The 13,408-nt window shown below is 39.6% G+C and overlaps 1 long non-coding RNA gene across 1 annotated transcript; it reads left to right on the top strand.

Annotated features, from left to right (window-relative positions):
* The first annotated feature begins 10,429 nt into the window (after window positions 1-10,429).
* Window positions 10,430-12,136, top strand: LOC120442598. The gene is made up of 3 exons (XR_005614802.1): window positions 10,430-10,505; window positions 11,650-11,686; window positions 11,873-12,136. It is a non-coding gene; the product is annotated as an uncharacterized LOC120442598 (long non-coding RNA).
* Window positions 12,137-13,408: the final 1,272 nt, after the last annotated feature.

The following is a 13,408-nucleotide window of genomic DNA, read 5'->3' on the forward strand; positions in this document are numbered from 1 at the left end:
AACAGGTGTGTGTGTTGCAGTGGTCTCCTTATCTTTAATACATTTTCTCCTTCTCTTTGTTTTTTTTTTTTAGTCATCCTAATTATTACCATTGAAATTTGGTCTTGCAGTGTGAGCCACCACGTGAGTGTGGAAAATTTGAAAACAGCTTTTAAATCCATTCCTATTTAAACATCTGCAAAAACAACAACTTTGCTTTTGAAATTCCACCACACATATAGCAGATATATTAGTAAGAAATGACTTATTATCTTATCTGCCAAAACAAACTGGTGCTTTTTGGATGAGCCCAAAATGATCTTCAGCAAAGAAATGTTTCCTCTTTTAGGTCATAAAAAAATGGGTGGAAAAAAAAAACAAGGAATCATTTCCAGATGCTTTATAATGGTCTGGGAAGCATTTTCTTCAAAGAGGCTCTTCAAGAAAAAAATTCATTCATTAATATTTTGTTTATGTTTTTACTTAGCAATGAGCTTTTCAATTTACAAGAAAAAATATTACTGAATTGTCTGCATATTTTTACATTACTTATGTGTGTGCATGTGCATGCTTTTCTGTCCAGTTTAAACACACGCATGCAGCTGATGGAGATCCACTATTCTGCACGCGCAGAAAAAGGCACATTTATAATTATTTATAAACACAATAAGGAAAAAAGATGCAGCAATTTGTAATAATACACACAATTTTAAAATGATCTCATGTGCATAGTTGTCTGTAATGCAAAGAGAAGGTTTTTAAAGCTGCAATCCTTGTTTTCCTTTGTCTTTTGAATGTAAACACGCACACACGCACGCACAGTTAAGCAAATGTCCTTGTATTTGTATTTGTATATTTTAGATCATCTCAGTTTGAATTGTTATATCAGAACACTACAAATAATTTGTGACTATGGGTCAAGACTTTAGCTAAGCACATGCAAAAACCCATGATGAACCATAACATAATAGAGATAAACAAACCATAACTGTTGTGTAATATAAATGAAAGAATCACGTGTTAATGTGTAAAACAATGTTCACTTTATACCTAAAAACCTCTTCTCTTCCTGCTGCAGTCTGCCAGGAGACAGTGCTGCGTCTGAGAGGGAATCAGCGAACTTATTGTGTGTGTGTGTGTGTGTGTGTGTGTGTGTGTGTGTGTGTGTGTGTGTGTTTGTGTGAGAGCCGTAAAACGATGGCAGCCTCCTTGCTGCAGGACATTTGACACATGGTCCACATGTGTGCGAACCCACACACACACCAAGCTTCACACAGCTTCACACTCCCACATAAAAACCTATGTTCTCACTTTCTCCAACATAAAAAAGACAAGACTGAATTACACCAAATATTCTTAGCGATGGGGGAGAAAAGAAAATATTCCTGCTGTGAACAACATGAAGCCGCATCAGGTGCAAGATGAAAGTTAAGGCTAACTTTAATCACTTGGAACAAAAGACTTTTTTCTTAATGCTTATCTGTGGCAACTTGGCTGGCAGATGTGACTATAACCTTGATCTTGAATTCCTCCCTATATAAAGTAAGATAACCATAGCTTTAAAGGCACTCTCATATCGGTCTGGAGAGCAGGACAATAAACCATTCTCGAAGGGAAAAAAACAAAACAAAAAACAAATAAAGTCACTCAAAATCAGCAAATCTAAAGACTTTACAATTTGCTGTGTGGACACATTCATTTAGACTGAAAGGCTACATGAAAAGTTTCTACCAAATGAGCAGCAGATACATTTAAGCTACAACCATAGATCTCATAGATATAATTATTATGCCTGGAAACTCAAAACAGTTAATATTTAATAACAGATATGCAGAGAATTGTATTATTTTGGTCCTTTAGCAAAATCAGTAAGGGAGCCAACACATTATCCACTGCGGCTAAGTGACAACTCATCTGGTGAGCTTTCACCGCTGAGCCATAAGTGTTTATTTTTCTGTTATTTTTTCCTCCTTGACTTTTACACGCATATTACTTTTCACGTTGATGGACGTGAGCAGAGGCCGCCCTCGGGGGCTCTCTAGCTACGTTTCGGTAATGCGTGCTGCCGTTTGCGAGCCCATTGTTTGACATTTCACTGTCAGCTGATCGCACAGGCTTAGTCAGTGGAATTGTGGAGTAATGAAAAAATTTCATACTGACTGTTTCCCTCTGTGAACGCGCTCATTTTGCCCATATTTGAATGAAAAGGAATGACATTCCGCTCGTGCCTGCAATCATGCGCTCGCGTTTTGCGAAGAACCAGAATAGATGCATGTAAAGACGCTTGTTTCAGGCCCTGAACGGGGATTCTTCTTCTCAAGTGTATAGCTCAACAGGCTGCTGCTGCTCACAGTGATGCGCTGTAAAGGAGAGCAGTTAGAGGGTTATATGAGGTTATAAATTACCACACTGTAGGATTGCTTTCCCACCCCCCCTGAGAATTAGATATTTTGTTGCAGTTCTGTCCTTTTTTTTCCATTAAGCAATACAATACAATGGAATGCTCAACATGTGAAGTGCAATTTTATTTTACTGTTAAAAAGAGAACATTTATGAGAAACCAGGGGAATGCAGACAAGGCATTATTTGAGGTGTGTCCATTTAAGAGATTTTTAACAAGTATAATTTTAGAGTGGGTTACAAGGCTAATTATCTAAGTAAACATGACTTGCCTTTCTATTTCTTTAGTTTGTTTTCTTTTCGTGAAATGTGGCACTTTCCCCTCTTTGTTCAGCACACAGAGCAAATTGCTTGGCCCCTTTTGTTTCATCTACACTTGACTCATGTTTGTGTGCTACCTGTTTGAAGTGAAAATGTGTGACATTTGGGCATGGCACAGTGTGAACAGACAGGCCATCATTGGGACGGGGCTGTCGGCTGTTTGTTTAATGCCCTGCCTACTGTGAAAGTCTCCCTGAAACAGGCGCAGTAAATATCCCCATTGATCCAGAGGCAGGGGGCCCTACGATGATGTAGTGGCGAAGAGCCACAGGAGTAAATCTAGCCGACAGTAATCCAATCCCATTCTCAAGGCTCTGGGATCTGAGATAGGTGCTTTAAATCCAAAAGTGTGCCTTTTTGCACAATTTCTCTGCCTGTGTTGATGCTGTGTCTTTTGTGTTTTTTTTTTTTAAACTTCCATATCTCAGCTCGAGAGTCGGTCGGTGGCCTGCTGAGGCGCTTCATCTCCTATCCTTTATATTTGCTTAAGTTCCAAGTCCTATAATGATGCCACAAATTTAGCTTTGTGCTCATTTCAGTGTCAAATTCACGCCCACACTTCTCCTCCTGGTTTTGCTCGTCTAAAGCATGTGCATCCACCTGAAGTAAAAACTCCAAAGTTAAGAGAGTGTGAAAGCTGTGTGTGTGTGTGGGTGTGTGTGCGTGCATGTGTGTGTGTGTGTGTGGTGTGTGTGTGTGATAGCACACCTCAGGTAATCAGTGTTTTCTGTGGATGGCAGAGGGACACACTGGAAACTCAGAAACCCCCATTAGGCTGGAATTTCCCTTTGATGGCCAAAAGCTGCCTACCAAGCGCTTGACTGGTTGCTTGGCTGCTCCAGCAAGTGTTAGTTTTCATGCAGGCTCTCAAGATGACAAAGTTACGCAGCCCAGATCCCCCGGAATAGGACTTTGTGGTTACTTCAAATTCTTTCCTGTATGGATTGTTAAGAGCTGATGAAGCATGGTGCACTTTAGCCTGGTGGGCATTTGTAACATTAACAGTTTGCTGCAATGAAGGATTGGCTATTTCACCAACATAGATGCTTGTAGTCCTAAATTAACATCAGAATTATTTTTAATGCACTCTACTGACTGTAGTCAGTGGTTATTATACCCTCCATTTAGCTTCACCTACCACAGAGTGCAACAGAAAGTTTCAGAAAAGTAAGAAACATCACGATTAATTTCAGTTTAAAAAAAGGACTTTTAATGGGAATTATTGCACTAATAGGTTCGACATTCACGGTCAAGTGTGTAAACCCCCAAAAAACGGTTTTGTGGATCTTTGTGTGGGTGTAATTTTGCAAAACGGCTCCAGAGTGGGCAAACTCGCCTTCACTTTTACATATCCATTTCTTAAAAACTACGTGAGCGGTGAAATGCAGGCTAAAGGATATCCCCCTTGTAATGCTATTGAGGGCTAGCCAAGGTGCGATTATAGTGTGCAGTAAGGTGCTTACAGAAAACAAGGAAAAGAAGTACGAGGAACGGTGGGGGTGTTTTTTGGAAAATCAATGAGTGCGCAGAACATAGTGGTGGTGCACCTGAAAGAGAACACGTCATCAATTAAACAAACTTGGTGAACAGGGCCAATTCATCAGAGTGCGGTGTGGATCAGCTATTGGGTTCAGCTTCGACGTGACAAATGCCGGACCTCCTCTGTGTGCCCAAGGTTGCCGATCGATAGAGATCATCATTGTGATGTGGCCTTTTATCTCACAACCCGCTCCCTCAAGCCTTATATTATTCCCAACACAGAGATCTCAAAGGAGGAGGAGGGGTGAGAAGGGCGCGGGCCTGATTGTATCTTTTATTCTCAGAACGCATAAGCATTATTTGTTCAAACGATTTTCATGGCTTTTGATGACCAGCTTTGTCCTCCAGCGGGAAAGTTTTGATGGTTTCTGTTAGGTTTTTGTTTTTGTACCTGCTGCCGCAGTTTGCCTCATCTGGGGATTATTCCTTGGAAGATGAAGATCACTCTGGTTAACATGACACTGTTTGCTGAGCGATTGAATCCTCTCAATACAAGCCTGCTCCCCCTCAGCGGCACTTATTCAAATGTGTCAAATCCGGCTGAGGGGAAAGCCTCCAGGGTTCCTATTGATTTGTGCCATTATGGAATTCCATGCCAATAAACTGTCATGACTTACTGTAACAATCCAATGATTCGGCTCCATTTCAGTCACATGACAAAGAAGAGCTTCCTCATTATCAGAGGCCATTATGAGAAAATGGAGTTTTGCAATTGAGTTATGCAATGATAAATATTGACTTATTTCGGCTTTAATCGGCTGGTTTAACTGTGTTATTGGTGTATGGGGCCTATAGAGTTGCCAGTAATTGTAGTTGTGGTATGAAGGACTCAAGACCCACAGCGCTGTAGGCATGTGGATGCTTTCATTTACAATATTTTCTTTTCTTGTGCAGCTTTCCAGTTGCCTTGTCCCCTTACAGAACACCACTCTCCCGTCAGGTCCCGGCATCCTACTGAAATAGAGAAGGCATGACCAGGTGATGGAGGACAGCTGAGTGGGTCAGCCTCCCCTGACACCACACCCTGAACCCGCTGCTTCTCACCTACCCTGCAGCTGAGCCACAAACCACACCCCGCCACAGTAGTGTTGTTAGTATGTGCATCGTGATCCACTCCTCTGACCTAATCTCTCATTCTTTTGTGAAGCCAAATGAGGCATACACAAACTCTGATGTAATGTCTGACATATGAATTATTGCTTTTTAAAACAGGAAATGTTGGGTAAGATTTTGATGTAGTGTGTATATAGAGTTGACATCTTATGTTTATTGCCTGTTATGCAGTATATACACAGCTGACAATCCCACTTGCAAAAGTGTAGTACTGAGTGTTTCAGCTTTTACCTGCAAAAAACCCACTAAAGATGTAAAAGGGAATCAAACAGAAAGTAAGAAAAATTTGTGGAAATAAGGGCTTTTATAGGGCGACCTGTGATAGCTGCAGGACATACTGTGTTGCAGCATTAGGGTTATGAATGGCAAAAGTATGATCCATTAAAAGAATAACTGGCAAGTACAGTATAACGCAATCATACTGTTTCCTTAAATGATGAAGCAAAAACAGTAGCAAGCTTGGTCCATATATGTTTATTTTCTCATGGGTCTTGTAGTCTAAATTTATCAAATCTGTTCAGTTCTTTGCAAGTGCTGAAACACTACACCTGAGCTGTAGTGTAAAATATGCATGTGGACACTATCAGTTACATGCTTCAAGCCTGCTCCAGCTGGGAGAAAATTAGGATATTACAACTCACTCTGTGTTTCACCAGCCAGTCCCAGTTTCCCAACACTGATTTGAGCCAGTCTCTGCTATCTGCTGTTCATTAGATGGGATTTCAGCCCCCGTAGCAGCAGGAATGAATGAAGGAACTAGCTCCAGCAGTTGGACAAATATAGAAGAGAGGGCACTTGTTTGATTCCAACTGAAATCAAACAACAATCACATTCTAGCCCTTACAACTATCAGCGCTGGGTAAATCTGTGTTATAAATCTGATGTCAGTTCCAACATTTCCAGGCTGGCCCACCTGTAGTGATGTGTTCTAGGTCAACTGGGCCCAATTGGTTGGCTAGAGCTAAAGAGAGCAACCGAAAGCTACATCTGCTCAGACTAAGGAAGCAACAACAACAACAATGTAGCCAAATAAAAAAGTTTCTGGGACACAAAAAAGTCCTATATTGAGAATAAAGATAAAAATAAATAAATCTGAATTACAAAACTGAAATGATAGCACTTGTTTTCATTGCAAGGCTAATACTAAGTACCAGTCAACATCCTTTGTGTAATTACTGTCACTACCAAAAGGGGGACATGCATGTTAGTCAACAGCTCATGACACTGCTAACCCTTTAAGGATGCAATAAACACATCCTGACTTCACAGAATTACAGAACATTCTCTTTACAGGTTACTCGACCATTTCCAATTTAACTGCATTTTCTCTTGGTAGTACATTGCTGCATAGTCTGTCTTTTCACACCTTTGCTGGAAATTGTCTCCTAAAAAAGTGATAGTGGATCTATACAGAAAACAAATTGATGCAGAGCATTGAAACTGCACAAGTCCCTAAAATACCTTACAATATGGGCAATAAAAATCCCAGCCTCAGCAGATCCTTTAAAACCGTCATGACTCAGAGTGTTTTTGATGTATCCTGATCGTGAACAGTTCTTACTGATGTATGGAACTTGAAGATTTCAGAGTTGTCTCTGTTGGTGATTGACATGATGAGAGGATCAATGTTAAAGCCTTCCTGCCAAGCAATAATCCATCCAAACTGATCACGCTTAAAATTGCCTAGTGGTATTGATTATATGTGCAGGCACAGAAAACACTGTAAGCACTGCAATAATAATCAAGTTAGCTGAGGGGTCAGATTTCTTCCCCTTGTTTTTGTCTTTGGCATTTGTTTTAAATTTCCATTGCATTTACAGTCCATAGTTAGTCACTTGACCAAATTAGTACCACTTTAGCATCCAGAATGCTTTTAAATTTGAAGAACTACCAACCTTATGAAACTATAACAGTGATGTAAGTTTAGTGGAATTTTTAAAAAATGTAATCTTGCATTATTGTAAGGACATTTGCAAAAGAAATCGATGGTGCACTAAGAAGTATAAGAAAAACCTAAGCTCTGCTCAAAAACATAGTTCATTTTCTATTTTATAACAATCCATCCATCTATGTTTGCACACTTATCCAATTCAAGGTCAACGGGAGATTGAACACAGTCTCAGCTCTCACAGGGGGAAAGCTGAGGTACAACCTGGACAGGTTGTAGGTCTATCAAAGGGCTAAAGCATAGAAACAGACAACTATTCACCCTCACATTCACACTATTTTAGTTCTCAGTCACACAGCCACAGGTTGTGAAGGAAAAAATGTGTGCAGCAACCAGTTGGTATTATTATTTGTAGTATTCCAGGAGATTGCTGACAGTGGCTAGGTAAAATTGGTGAGATTATTTTGGTTGTTAGCAGATTGTACTCTTTAATGGAAGATGCAAAACTTGTAAGTGAAAAACCAGAGTAGTTTGTGGGTGTTTGCAGACAAGTCAATGTTTACCATGCAAACTGTAGCAATCTGCAAGTGGCCAGTATACCTGTCTTTGGATTGTGGAAGGAAGCCGAAACACCTGGTGAAAAACCATGCATGCATAGGTTGCATGTTTTTCCATGCATGCATGGAAAAACTTGCAAACACCATACAGAAAGACCCCAGGTGGCCAGTGGATACGAACTCAGGACATACTTGGTGTGAGGTGACAGTGCTAACCATGTGTTATCATTAAAAAAATCTGTGTTACATAGATGCCCCTCATATTTTCAATAAATCAGGTTCAGGCTATAATATTGTCATAGCTTTTTGCTTGCATCCAAGATTATTTTAAATAAGTACTTATGTGTTACTGCGGTCATGTTTACAGATAGTCTCAAAGCCGTCCCAAAACATACGATAGTGATGGTGTTCAATGCAGTGTTAAATTTGTTGACCAATAATTTTTTATCATAGTTTTTGTCAACATTTTTTTTTCTGACAAAAACAAGACAATAACTAAATAAAAACTAACACCCAAGGACAAAAACTATGATGAAACTTTAATGAAATGTACTTTAGCATCGATTTTCCAATAGATTATCCAATTAGAAGTAATCTCCTTGTGCTGTAACGTTAGACACACACTTTTGATCTGCACCAGGAAACAGTACAACTAGCTCCATGTTACTCATGAAAACACAACAAAATGTCAACGCTTGGGAGGAATAGTGGAGCAGACATATGGACACATTTCACATTTGATGTCAACGAAAATAAGACTCTTTGTAAACCATGTGGAGCAACTCTCATCAATAAAATCACATCAAACTTATACACTTTATATTTTAGTCAACTTATAGATTTAGTCCAGTATAACCTTTTGATAGTTAGTCAACTTAAAATAAAAGAATTTAGATGCCTAAATGATAACGAAATGACTTTTTAGTCAAAAGACTGTGACTAAAACTAAATCAAAATTTGACATCAAATTAACATTAGTTCATTGTCCCCAAAAAACATGTAGTTCTGACAATTTAATTCTAAGAAGTTAGCCTATGTGTTGAATGTAAACTATTGACCAGAGTTACTTAGAAACTTTTAACTCCTGGACAAGAGGATTAGTAGACTAAATAGCAAATTTAATCCTTTAAGTTCACTTTTAGTTTACTGTATCTCAAATTAAGTGAAGAGATAACTCTTCTCTTTTTGTGAAAGATCCATGCAGCCAAGAGCCAGGTAGTAAAAGATATAGCGGCCTAAGCAAGTACTTTAAAAGTAATTTAAAAGAGGTATGTTTTGCAAAATTATATGCATGAATATCTATTTTTTTTCCGTGGAGCACTTTGGGCAGCGCATGTGCATGATAAAAGCTATATAAATAAAGCTAGCCTGTGTTGAGTAAAACGAGATATGCTGTGGCAGCAGGTTGGAAACTTAGCAGCCTGCAATGGAGTCTGCAGGACAAAGCCATCCATGATCACAGTAGACCATTGCATTACATCTTATCATTTCCTCTGGAGCTGAAACTCAAACTGAGACTCATCAATAATGCACCTATGATCTCCCATTCAGAAGATCTCAATGGCAGATCAAGCTACTCTTGTATCTCCTCCTCCTCACTCTCCACTTCTAGCACATACTTTCTTTAATGCCCATACATGTAAATTCATGCCACTGACCACAATCTGCACACTAATGGCTTCAAATGTCATGGACTCTCATTTGGGGGTTTAGTTTTTAGCATAGATTATCCCATTAGTCCATTCATTCTGCCTTTTTATTAAAACCACCACAAATGTCTCCATAATGATTTTTTTTGTTCTCTTGGTCAGAGCAATAAAACGTTAAGCTTTGTCTCTGGACAAAGTGATATTCTTGACTATATGGGGTGAGAGATGCTCCTCTATTTGGCTCTCTTACTCTCTAACTGAATTATTAAATACTCAGAATCTGGTTGAGCAGTATACATTTTCCTAAAGGTCACAAAGTTCATTAACTATGGACTGCCATTGATTGTATCATTGTGTGTTTCTCTTCTTGGTTTTCTATCCCCTTCATTGAGTAGGCACAACTTACGGACAGACTTCCACTCTCCTCATCTATAGCCTGTTAGTTCTAACATATATATTCTCTGTTATTATATTTGTTATTTATATTTTACTATAACATGTAAATTTAAAATACCTTCTTGAAATTAAACTGCACCAGTTAGACCTTGATCTAGGATACGACTTCACTAAAGTTTGACTTAGGTTTCTGAGTCCAGCGCATGTTGGCTGGCTGACGAGCGTTTTAGTTTGGAGGCCGCTTGCTTTTTTCCCCACTAGCTGTATCTTTAGACAGAAAAATCCATAATGACTATGACAGCCGCGGTATCTGTTTCACAACAGTCCGCTCGTGTCAATCAGCGTGATGCCGATAAAGATCTGTATTTTGATTGAACGTGTGCAAAACTACTCATACTTTACACAAGCCACTTTGATGTTAAACCATTTGAAATCATATCAGATGCTGCCCTCCGACAGAGCAGCCCAATCAACGGAGATGATTTCATAAAGAGGGCTCTTGGGTTTCAGCATCATAAATAACTCATGGTAATCCCATATTTCTCTGACTTCTCTCATTTGAGGTTGAGCTGGAAAGAGGGCAGTTGTGACAAACATTGTTAGCACGACTGCCAAACCATCCAGACCTGGCTATATATGTCTTGGCTCCCCTGGACCTATGAGGTGATGTCCTGAGCTACTCACATCCTTACACTCTTTAACCCGTAATAGTTACAGTTTAAAGGACCATTTAAATATAATTGTGAGAATTACTTTTGTCTTTTTAAGTAAGTAAGGTGCAACTAACATATTATAAAAGCATGAATGTTTGTATAGTCTCTTTCTTTCTTGCACGCTGTAAGTAACGTTGCTGTTTTTGGCTGCAATTTTTACTGTTATAATAATGATAATAAAGTGTGAGGCCGTGTGCATGCGAGTGTGCACGTGGCCCTCTGTAAGGATTTTTGAAATGGCTTGATTCATAAGTACCCCTGCTGAGACCTCTTCCTACACGTGCAATTTTCCGAAGCCAGCCACTTGCCAAGCAATAATTATGCTGAAGTTTTCAATTACACTCCTTCCATTTCATTAACAAAAAATGTTTGGCTATTGTATAATTAGATATATGAGCTTACCACCTACATTTAACATAACCACTACACAGCAGCTTGATGGAAAACAGAGAAGGGTTTTAGCATGTGTGCGTTTACGGTGGTTCGGTAGTCGGCTATAAAGAAAATTCAGCTAGACATTATACAGCTGTCTTCCTCCTGCCTTTACCATTGTTTGAAGAGGTCCTCTAATCCAGGAAAAAAATATACAGACCTATAATTGAGCATCATGAAATGTTTGATGAAGTATGGGAGGTTTTGTTAACATACAAAGCACACGTGTGCACGGCATTTACACATGTTATCGGTTGTTAATGCCTATAATTAACATTTTACAGTGTGTTACTACATCGGGCATTTATACCCGGCGTGCTGGAGAGATCGTTAGTTACCTAGCGACTGACATTAAATTCAACTAGAAAAAGAAAATACATCAATGAGTATATTTATTTTCCATTTTATAGAATGTTTGACACATAAGAGCGCAAACTCTGTCTCTCCTCTCGCTCCCCTCTCTCCCTCTGAGAAGTATGACCCGTTGATGATATTATATAAAAAATTAAACTGTCCATCATCATGGTTATCTTGCCATCTTAAGTGGCTGACCCTGTTACCACACAGGCTTGAGTTTCAGGGCAATGCAATCCTATACATGCCACGGTAACTCTCCTCAGTGCTGTCATTTTGTCTGTTCCCTTTCACATCCCTTGCAACAGGTTTCCACCGAAGGCCAAGATTGCTCTCAGTAAAGAGGTATGTGTTGCTGCTTTACCTACATTAGCAGAAAGCTGCAGCCATTATTGTTACTGAAAGGAACTCAAATATTAAACTGGACATGTATTTTAAAGGGAAACTTAACTTTGGAGTTAATTCAAAAACAGAATAAGGATGTTTTATAAATGATATGGTACCAATAAGTGATGGTTGCTTTGTTTGCAGCTGACCTAGTTGCTTGACACCAGTGCATTGCTGATGGACAGCAACACCTCTAGGTGTGTCTGTGATGTCAAAAAGCTGACTGAGATCATGCTGGAGCCAAAAGAAAGAAAGAAAGAAAGAAAAGGAGTGGAGGAGAGTGATCTGATGCGCAGAGATAAAGTCAGCAGGGGACAGAGTTTTAATGAAGCCTGCCTCTCAATGGAGTAAAGGCTAGATGTTCTCTTCAGTGGGGCTGTAAAGTGATCCAGGTCTGATATTTCCCGGCCCTGTGACAGAATTATTAAAAGCTCATCCTCTTAATGCAGCATCCACAGTGTCATCTTTCACAGGTCCGAGACACTCGCACAACAGGACTGCCCTTTTTTTTCCACATGTAAAATGGCACTGAATAAACAAGCACCCAATTCAGCATTACCGGCAGAGACTAGTGATTGTAAACCGAAGCCTCTCACTGCAACTAGGAACACGACTTGCGCCCAGCCACTCTTAATACTCTTTTCTATCTGTCAAAGTTAGATTTCAGTATTATGTATATGAGCCCTAATTCCCTGTCATTAGTGATACTAATTGCATTATAGTGGTCATCAGTTGCAAAAATGATCTCAGAGTGGTGTCCATTTTTAAGGCAATTTTGATACTAAATGGATTTTGCCTCTTTGTGCATGGGAGCAAGCCCCCTCAAGCCTGTACTAATTACATCCATAATCAAATGCGTTCTGTGGCTCCTTGTTAATGACATTGATCTTTTGGAATATCCAAGCCTATATTCTGTGAGATTATTGGATAAAGTGCAGGGCGAAGTCTGCGTGACCTCGGGAAGAAGACGTCGTTGGAGACATAAGTGGGTATTAAATGGATATAATTGACAGTGACCCTTCCTGGCACTCTGCACTGCTGAGGCCCCTGGTCTATGGATCATACAGCAGAGGGGGTGAATTAGCATTGGTTAGAAATGGGAAAATTAAAATTAAGAAAAGGGAGACGCTCCGAGAGATGGATCACTGTTGAGCCACTGGGCTTATCAGCTGATGTCGGCCACAGAGGTAATGGTCAGGCTTCACCGATGAGGCAAAATCCATCGTTTAGAAACTTCTGCTCTCAATTTCGCACTAAAAGCTTCCTCAGCTTCTTATGCTTGGCTGCATGAATGAGCTTTCTCTTCATTTATGTTTGCATCAGCAACCACATATGCATCATGGGTGGGCACAGGCTACGTTTTTGCTATTGATCGCTCAAAGGTCACGACCTTACAGCTCTAATTCATTGTGATGATATAGACAAATGATTTAAAGCGAGGTGAATCCATCTTTATGACATACAGTATAATTTGAGTTTTCAGTTTCACAATACAAATGCTAATTGCGCCATGTACCATATAATATATTACACTATATAATTGTAGAGTTTAGCGTTTCGATTTCTCTGACACTGACCTTCCTTTACAAGTCTATCTGGCAACCGCTCCACCCCTGCACAGGTGGGTCCCATTGTGGCATGTGTGTGCTGTTTGGTTTTCTGCTGTACTGTTGGCATGAT

This window comes from Oreochromis aureus, linkage group 11 (genome assembly GCF_013358895.1).
Source record: "Oreochromis aureus strain Israel breed Guangdong linkage group 11, ZZ_aureus, whole genome shotgun sequence".
NCBI classification, from domain to species: Eukaryota; Metazoa; Chordata; class Actinopteri; order Cichliformes; family Cichlidae; genus Oreochromis; species Oreochromis aureus.